Consider the following 10,354-nt stretch of genomic DNA (forward strand, 5'->3'; position numbering starts at 1 on the left):
TCTTTTGTTCTTTCTGTTTTAGCCCCTGTGCTTATGTAAAACTAGTGCGTGCTGTAGTGTGATGAGTGCCTGATCAGCACAGCATGGTTGTGTCCAAAGTTCTTTCGAACTTCTACATCACTTGTGGTGAAACTGTACAGCCTCTGCAGAGTGTAAAACTGAAATATCAGCTGTGGTCATGGCCAAGCATGGCGCCCAACCTGGCCCCCCCCCCCCATCGCCGCCCCGCCCCACGCCGGCGACGACTGGACCCCCCTCGCCCCTGCGCCTCCTCCGCGGACCACCACGCCGACAAGCCCCCCTGCAGCCGCGCCCCCCACCACCAACCTCCCCACGCGCCCGTTCGTCCTGGGAGAAGTTCTTCTCCCGGTCCCCGCCTCCGCCCCCCCGCGATGGCCGACCGGCGCCCGTCGACGACGAGTGGGTCCCGGAATCACCAGATCTGCGCGTCCCCTCACCGGATCTACGGCCTCCGACGGCGGATTTGGTGCCGGCGCGCCACCCTGGCAGGAGGCTGTCCTACGCGGAGGCAGTCAAAGGGGGGGCCTTCAATTCCCCCACCAATCCTCCCGCCCGGCGCATCAATGAAGACCACCGTGGCCCTGCCAGAGATAGGGGCAGTAACTCCGGCGACGCGACGGCTCTACGGCGCATTCAACACACCATGGCGTCAGCGGCTCATCGGACCAAGCGCGGCACGACACCGAGGCTCCAGACGTGTCATCCGGCTCAGGAGTGGCAGCCAGTGATGCGCCGTCAGGCGCGGCAGCGTGCGCCGCCCGAGAAGCCGCGACAGGATGGCGGAGGTGACCGCCACTACAGGAACTCTTCAAGGAAGCCACCCACCGATGCTCTGCTCAGCTTCAACCGCGCGACTGAGGGGCGCTGCTTCAACTGCCTCGCGTCTGACCACCGGGCCGCTTCCTACCGCGACCCGGTACGTTGCTTCCGCTACCGGCGCTCCGGCCACAAGGAGCGGGACTGCAAGACAAGGACCGCCGCATCCTCCGCAAACCGCCCCAAAACCCCCACTAGCCACCGCCCCGTTCCCACTGCGACTCGCCCAACATCCACGCCCCGCCCACGCAACGCCCCCGTCACCAACGCGCCGCGCACCTCGCCCACCTCGGCTACTCCTCTTCCGCCGACAAGCCGCAAGAACACCAACAACATGGCCATTGGCGACCCCTACACGCGCCCGGAGGTCGAGACGATCTTCGTCTCCGATTCCTTCCACCTCGTGCACGACGCGAGGGAATGGGAGGCCTGTGCCCTCGTCCCATGGGCACTGCACCTGCCGCCAGGTGCCGGAGCCCGGGACATTGCGGGGCTCATCAGCCGGGAGCTCCACCTGCGCCACGGCGAAGTCAACGTCACGCTCCACAAGCCGGAACCGTACCTCATCCGCTTCGACAGTGCGACACAGGCGGCGGAGGCACGGCGCCGTGGACGCTTCACCGGTGGGGGCATCGACATCTGCCTCAGGCCATAGCGCAGCCTCACCCACGCCCTCGGCTTCCGCATCTTCTACAGGGTGCGGCTCTGCCTCGATGGCATCCCGAGCCATGCCTGGACGCCGGAAATCGTCGAGCGCGTCATCGGCCACAAGTGTGCACTGCAGCACATCGTCACCGACCTCGTCCAGCCGGCGGACTCCAGACACATCGAGCTCTGGGCGTGGACGGTCGACCCGAGCGAGATCCCGAAGAAGGTATGGCTCGCCTTCGTCCACAGCCCGGCGACCAAATCCTCCACCTTCTCTGTTTCGGCCGAACCTCCCCTAACATCTTGGCAGCAAGGCGCCCGCTATGAGGTCTTCATCCATATGCCCCTCCTGGAGGACTACACGGTGGCGGCGCGCAATCTACAGCAAGCCGTCAACAACCCAGAGAACATTACTCCGATTCGTCGCCGGTATGAATGGTGATATGGTCTGGTTGATGGCGCCCCACCGAACGAGAGATCACGTTTCCCGGCTAGGCTGCCGCGACCGCTGCGGGAGCCTGAACCACGGGACCACGACGACCGCAGCGATAGAAGGACGGCTGACCAGCGATGTGGGAGGAATGGTGCCTCTGGTGTCGCTGGCGACGGGCGCGGAGCCTCCGGCGAAGGTGACGCGGCTGTCAGCGGGCACGAGCGGGAACGACACCCTCGCCAGGTCGACAGGAGCCGCACTAAGCACCGGGCGGACCAGCTGACCTGCAAACGGGACTTCATCTGGCCGCCTCGGCGCGGGGACGACGACGACGACGACGACGAGCACCGCGACTACAACCACCCAGGCCACTGGCGCAAATACGGCGACGCCTACTGGGGCTGCGCGGATAACGGGCGCCGCGACCGCACCAGGTCATCGCCCCGCCGCAACTACGCGCCGCTGCAAGGACGACACCACGCCCTGGACGCACAGGAGCAGAGCATCTACAACCCGTCCCAACTGCGAGCTCTGTTCCACGCTCAGGCGACCGCGCTGATGGAGCACATCCAGGTAACGGCACCAACTAACATTTTTGCTCTGGAAGCCAGAAACAGGGGACTCGACGCCGACGACTACACCCGCAAGATATCCGGGCTCGCCGACCGCCTCGGCTTCGACGACGAATCCTCCGGGGAAAAAGCCTGGTCCGCAACCATCCCGCTGCCCCAAGTCTTCAACACCCTGCGGGCGGCACTCCTCCCAGCGCCGCCATCGCCGACGGTGGCGGACGTCGAACGGGCACTCAACGCCATGACCGTCGGCATCAAGTAGGCCAAGTTCACAGTGGGCCGCAACACCGGCCTGGAGAAAGGGCCACCGGCCTCCGAGCCATCGGCACAGCTGACTCCCCAGCTGGGCCAGCGGCCCACTTCGCCTGGGCTGGGCGCTGCCTTCGCTGGTGGCCAGACTGTGGGGGGAGGCCTCGGTGGGCCGCTCCCCCACACCGGTCAGGTCGCCATCATCGCCGGCCCGGGTGGTGTCAAAAGACGGCCCAGCGGTACTTGGGCCACTCGGGCCGCCCGCTGCCGGGTCCCCGGCCCATGCGGCCACTTCTGTGGGGGGGACAGCTCGCCAAGATAGGCCCAATGGCATGGGCTTCAATGCACAAAACAACCAAAGGAGCCCACCGAGCAGGCAGAGGGAGGGTGAGCAGGATCTGAGAGAGATTGATTCTCTCTTCTGCAATCCACCTCCACCGCTGATCCAGGAGCCGGGGCTGCGTCGCCAACGTCAACGCCGCACTTTCGACATGACGGTAGTCCGGAGAAGTGCGCGGCTTGCAAGGAAGCCATCCATGCCAGTGACCGAGAAGGCGCAAAGAAATTTATGCAAAAAGCTGGGACTAACCAACGAAGAGATGACTCCAATTGACGAGGTCCTTCGCGACTTCCTGTCAATGTTCCAGGGACCACTCCCGGAGAGCATAGTGGCAGCACTGACAGCTATCTTTGGACTGGATGATGAAGGTGCGGACATGATAGGCGAAGCACTCATGAACCACGCAGGCACGACCGCGGCGGAGCTACAGTCGATTAATGGGGACCCCACAGCTTAGAGCGGTGACAACATCTTCGAGCGTCTACCGTCACTACATGTCTTTCGTCCTTTTGTTTGTACCACCACCTGTACTGCAAAGCCCTGCTGGCTGCAACCTTCGGGCTTTGATCCTTCCACGCCCTGCTGGCTTCGACCTTCGGGCAATCCTATGTATCACGAACCTGCAAACTTCCGTACAACTAGGGGGGCCTGCTGCCCACGTTGTTTTTACGCCACGCCTAACAACAACAACAACCGCCAACAGAACCTTATACATAACCGCCGACGTTTTAAATCGATCAAATCACCGCCGCGACGTACACCACATGAGCACAAACACTGCATTATGACATACGGCAACCTAGATATTTTATCGTGGAATGTCCGAGGACTAAACGCGCCAGCACGCTGCCTATCCGTACACGATATGATGAGATCGATACCGTGCCAAATTGCATGCCTGCAAGAAACCAAACTACAATCCATCGACTCCAGCCTGGCCACCTTTCTGGGCGCCTACAAATTAAACAGCTTCACATATAAACCGGCGATAGGCACGAAAGGAGGGATCCTCCTACTATGGAATGACACGGCAGTACAAATTCAAAACATAACAATTGGCAGATATTCCATATCGGCAGAGATCACAGCTCGGCATTGCATGACCACCTTTACGCTAACTACGGTATATGGCCCGGCACGACACCACGAAAAAGAAGCCTTCCTAAGACACATGCGGTCACTTAAACCATCTGACGACACCAAATGGATAATCCTAGGGGACTTCAATTTAATCTACCGCGCAAGAGACAAAAACAATACGAACCTCAACCGGCGGCTCATGAACAGTTTCAGAAACACCATCAACTACTGCGGCTTAAAGGAATTAAACCTGCAAAATAGAAGATTCACATGGAGCAATGAACGTAGGACACCAACGCTCGTCCGTCTCGACAGAGTTTTCTGCAACCAAAGCTGGGACCTCCGATTTGATAATTGCCTGCTACACGCGCTATCATCATCCCACTCTGACCACTGCCCTCTGCTACTAACCAGCCATGCCACTCTACGCCGCCCTTCAACTTTCAAATTCGAAAACTTCTGGGTACGATTACCAAATTTCCAGCAGGTAGTCTCCACGGCTTGGAATACACCGACTCACCACACGGAGCCTTTCCACAGGTTGGGCCATAAACTTTATATCACGTCGCAGGCGCTAAAGCGCTGGAGCAGATCAATGCTATCAGATGCAAGAATGAAGATGCACATGGCTCAGGAGGTGATACTACGTCTAGATGAGGCTCAGGATACCCGAGCACTGTCTACGGCGGAAACGCAGCTACGGGGCAAACTGAAGCAGAGACTCATAGGATGGGCCGTCATGGAGAGAGCCAGGAAAAAGCAATGCTCCAGAGTCACGTACCTAAAAGAAGGAGATGCCAACACAAGATTTTTCCATCTTAAAGCAAACAGCAGGAGGAGGAAAAACTTCATTCAAAGGCTATGTCAGGACAACGACTGGGCATTTACCCATAACGACAAACAACAGATCGTACAAGACCATTTCCAAAAGGTTATGCAGGAACCGCCACGCAGGACGCTTGACCTAACTGGTCCGCTCTAACTCTCCCGACAGTCGATCTGTCTACGCTTGATAACCCGTTCACTGAAGACGAGGTCCGGCGGGCCGTCTCACAGATGCCAAAAAACAAAGCGCCCGGACCAGACGGCTATACAGGACTCTTCTTCACCACCTGTTGGGAGACCATCAAAGGTGACCTCATGACGGCAATATCTTCCTTCTTCAACTCTCGCTGCGCAGATCTAAACCTTCTGAATAAAGCCACAATCATTCTAATACCCAAAAAGGATGGGGCGGAGAGCATCGCAGATTACAGACCCATTAGTCTAATCCACGCCATTGCGAAGATCATAACAAAGACCTTAGCCCTGCGCCTAGCTCCTTTCATGAACCAACTAGTCTCACCTTGCCAAAGTGCTTTCATCAAGGGACGAAGCATTCACGATAACTTCCTTTACGTCCAAAACCTGGCACGCCGATTCCACAGACGCAATCAACCGACCCTGCTTATGAAACTCGATATATCCAAGGCTTTCAAATCAGTACGATGGGACTACCTACTCACCATGATGCAACACAGAGGATTCCCACCAAAATGGAGAGACTGGATCGCGGCCATCCTCACCACGTCAACATCGCGAATTTCACTAAATGGATTCCCGTTGGAACACATACAACATGGGAGAGGACTCCGCCAAGGCGACCCCCTATCACCGCTACTTTTCATCCTAGCGATCGACCCACTGCAGTACCTGCTATCGGCCGCCACGGAAAAGAGACTACTTCAAAAACTAAATAACCGTGCATTAAGTATGAGAACATCCATGTATGCTGATGACGCGGTAATTTTCATTAAGCCTTCTACACGTGACATCACAAACTTGAAGAACCTCCTACAAAATTTCGGGGAAGCGACAGGTCTCAGAACGAACATCCAAAAAACTAGCGTCACACCGATAAGCTGCTCTCACGCTAACTTTCAGGAAGTGCTCCGCAACCTTCCGGCCGCGCAGAGGAATTTCCCGATAAAATACCTGGGCCTCCCTCTAACGGTCGAACAACTACGCCGAATAGATTTCCAGCCACTGATCGACAAAGTGGCGAGCAAACTATCAAAGTGGAAGGGAAGAAACCTCACGCAGGCCGGCCGATTATGCCTCACCAAGTCCGTCCTATCCTCACAACCCGTCTACACCCTAACGGCCCTCAGAACGCCCAAAGAAGTACTAGAGGACATCGACAAAATAAGAAAACGCTTCCTATGGGCGGGAGACAACGAACTCACTGGGGGCAAATGCAAAATCAACTGGACGAGGACAACTCTACCAAAAGAGCATGGCGGCGTTGGAATTCTCGACCTTCATAAATTCGCAAGAGCACTCCGCCTTAGATGGTTATGGCATGAATGGGCTTCCCCAGACAAGACGTGGGTCGGAACCGAAACACCATGCGACGACCGGGATAGACTGCTTTTCGCTGCATGTACGACGATCCAAATCGGCAATGGGGCTAAGACACGTTTCTGGCAGGATGCGTGGGTAGCAGGCCGGCACCCAAAGGACATCGCTCCACAGCTCTACGCGAAAACCAAAAGAAAAAAGAAGACAGTGCGGGAGGCATTCCACAACAACAACTGGATCAGAGATCTACAACACACAACAGGCTTTACAAACATCCTCTTGAACGAATTCGTAACCCTATGGCCTCTGATCCAATAGTACCAACTAAATCCGGGCCAGGAGGACGGAATCACATGGAAATTCACCCAGAGCGGTCAGTACACCACAGCTTCAGCATACAAGGCTCAACTCCTAGGTAGCGTCAAGACGACTAACCTTGCAACAGTGTGGCAAGCCTGGGCACCGGCAAAATGCAAAGTTTTTGCCTGGCTAATTCTCCAAAATAGGGTCTGGACTTCGGACAGACTAGCAAAACAGGGCTGGGACCACACCCCTACATGCACCCTATGCCGTTGCACGATGGAGACTGCGCATCATCTCCTAGCCGAATGCAGATATACAAAGCAAATCTGGAAGCTCGTAGCCCAATGGTTATCACACAGAAGCCTGCAACCGGATCAATGGAAGCACAGCACAAGGGCCATCGATTGGTGGACCAACATCACATCAACAACAGGGATTCCGCATAAAGCGTGCAGAAGCCTAACCCTCCTTATTATGTGGGAAATATGGAATGAGCGAAACTCCCAAATCTTCCGCCACCAGGGTTCCCCGACGACATCACTAATGGTAAAAATCAAATCCACAGCTAACATGTGGCTAGCAGCGGGAGCGAGAGGCCTAGCGGCCCTTCTTTTGTAAACACGTCTCTCTGGGTGCCTCCCCGCCTTTTTTCCTTTCCTTCTTTCCCGTCTTTTGCCCGGTCCGCCGGTTGTAACCCCCCTATATCAATGAAATAGGCACACTCTCGTGCCCTTTCCTTTCAAAAAAAAAACAAGACCATGTCTCTGTGTTCCACAGGTGTTCGCGTGAGTTCGTGTGTGTGACAGCATGAGTTCTTGAGATCGCCGGCGACGTGGACAACGTCGTTTCTCCGGCGAACTCCGACAGTATGCTGTACACATGGTGGAGGCCATGCGCTGTGTGCCTATGTATTCTTTTACCCTGATCGTGAACGGATCACTACTTGTGTTTGCGGCAAGGTTAGTTCTAGTCTCTGTACACATGGGTCACTTCCAAATGGTGAATACGAAATAATCAGAAGATCTTTATTTTTCATAAACAAGCATAGGATTTTCTTTCAAAAAAGCAAAATGCAAATGCGGATAAAAACCGCTAGAAAAGAAAAGAAAAGGAACACCATTGCTGACAAAACAAGTGCCGAAGGAATTACTAACGTGCAAATGGTGGTCCGTGTATGGTCAATTCTAGTCGTTGTACCAAGGGGGTGAGGCCCGTGCATTGGGCTGCATTTGGAAACAATGGCCCAGAAGAAGGAGACAGTTAAATTAGAGTGTTAAGCTTGCTAAGCTGTAAACCGAGGTATTATGCTTCGTTTCGCGAGAAATTAAGCAGGAAAACCTCTTCTTAAAACAAAAAAGAAAAGGCTCGATAGGTCCAAGCATGTATCTCGCCTTATCCTCCGCTGTGAAGACATCGGCAATCGGCATTACTGGCCCGGGGGCAAGCTAGGTTTCGACAAAGTTAGGCCTGGTCAACGCCACGGCGACCTATAAACTCTCGTAGCCCGTGTCCTCATCGGAAAGAAAAACGAGAGCCAGGTATAGTGACAGGATCCGAACATCACTGGCGAGTTCTGGACACTTGCCTCTCCATGTTCCATAGAACAATGTGAAAGCTGACCCATGTTTTCAGATTAGGTAAACCATGCGATCGGTGTTACAGTCACAGGATACTGTCAGTGTCACTGGCTCACTGCTCATCTTCTTGCCCTCTACAGCGCTGCTACAGAGCAAGCAGGTAAGAGACTTGTCCTGTTTCCACTGCGATTATGGAAATGATGGCGTCATGGCACAACTTGAGCGAATTCTATTGGAGCCAGCAGTGAACGACTGCAATTTAATTTTCTGTACACAGGACGAACAGTTCGTCGGTATCTGTAAAGATCGAAATGGTCCTACAAATTTGACTTAAATTCAGCAAGGTAATCATCAGGCCCGCGATTTAAAATTAGCAGAAAGAAAATTTTGACCCAGGACGCATCCAAAAAATTTGGTCTACTTGAGGCGTCGCTATGCGTGGGTATAAAAAAAGGTGCAAACCGTTCGCATCCTTGGCAAGAACTCGCTCAGTAGTTCCCAGGGAAAAAGCAGGCTCGAGTTCGGGTCGGCCATGGCGGCGCGATGGCAGCGCTGCGCGCAGTTGCTCTCGTCCCACCCTTACCACTCCGCGATATCGTCCGCGCCATCCTTTGCTCTCGACGCGGGCGACGACGGTGGCGGCAGCGGTAGCGGTGATCGTGGCGTCGCGGGCACCGTCGCCGCCGGCAGCTTCGCGCCGCAGGACAGAGGCGTCGGCGCGCTGGCCTCGCCGCGGCCGGCGGCGCCCGAGCTTCCCCGAGGCGCGGTCTCCGCCGACCGCTTCTTCGTCACGCCGGCGCGCACGGCCTCGCTCGTCGACGACGCCGGCGCCGGCGAGGCCCTGCGGGGAGCCGTGCTGGTGGAAGCGTACTCGAGCGACCCCAGGGGGCAATTCTTGGAGTCCATGGCGGAGATGGCGGCGGCGTACGGCGCGGAGGGGATGCCGGCGCCGGAGTACAGGGAGTTCATGGAGGAGCTTTTGTCCTGCTACCTGGAGCGCAACGACCGCGGCGTCCACCCTCATGTCCTCGCGGCCTTCGCAGACCTCACCGCGCGCCGGTGGCCGACGAAGAGGCGGCGGCCGCTCCGGGGACTGATGAGGATAAACCCCTGCGTTTCAGGCTCCTGATGGTTGCGATCAAAAACACAGTACATCAAGAAGAAGAAACTAGTAGTGGCAGACTGGCAGTAGAGATTCTTCAAGCTGTTGCTACTAGTTCTGTTACTAGCTCAGAACTAGACTTGTAGCAGCCTCAAATGAGCAAGCTAAAATGGCATGTGAAAGATAATAGTTTATGCCTGATGCATGTCAGTAACAATTTCTTACGGTGTCAGCCAGATGATGAGCAGATAATCACAGGCAGTATTTGGCGGACATAATTCATACATGAGAGATTTTAGAGTGATTGAAGAAAATAAGAGTCGTCTGTCCCGAGAAATCAAACGGTGGAAACAAAGGAATTATTAATTTGGTGGGACCAAGTATAAAAATAGTGAGAAATTATTATGATGCTCTTTTAATTACGTGTAAATCTATTTAATTTTTTTTAAGAAGGATAAGAAAGGAAACTACCGCAAAAGTAAAATTATTATAACAAAGCTCTTCATATATAGGAAAGAAGAGAAAAAACGCTAGCAGCCGGGCAGAGCAACGTATTGTACTCGGATGGCAAGAGCCGACAAGCCTTAACTGGTAAAGTCCAAGTTTTACTCTTAATATTTCTTAAAACAAATATATGCAGTTCTCTTGCATATTCTATTTTTTTCAAAGGTCAAATTTGAAAAGGAACTTTGGCAGGACTTGTACCATTGATAGGGGCACCCATCCGTCAAAGAACCTACATATGCAGACGTACTACTGTATGTACCACAGGCACATATAGATGACTTATGGTACAGTATAAAATCTTGCAGGTGCATGAGATAAACCAGCTTATTTGAAATTGCATGAACAAGCCATCTCTGACATAAAGAC

Source organism: Setaria italica, chromosome V, assembly GCF_000263155.2.
Source record: "Setaria italica strain Yugu1 chromosome V, Setaria_italica_v2.0, whole genome shotgun sequence".
Lineage (NCBI taxonomy): Eukaryota > Viridiplantae > Streptophyta > Magnoliopsida > Poales > Poaceae > Setaria > Setaria italica.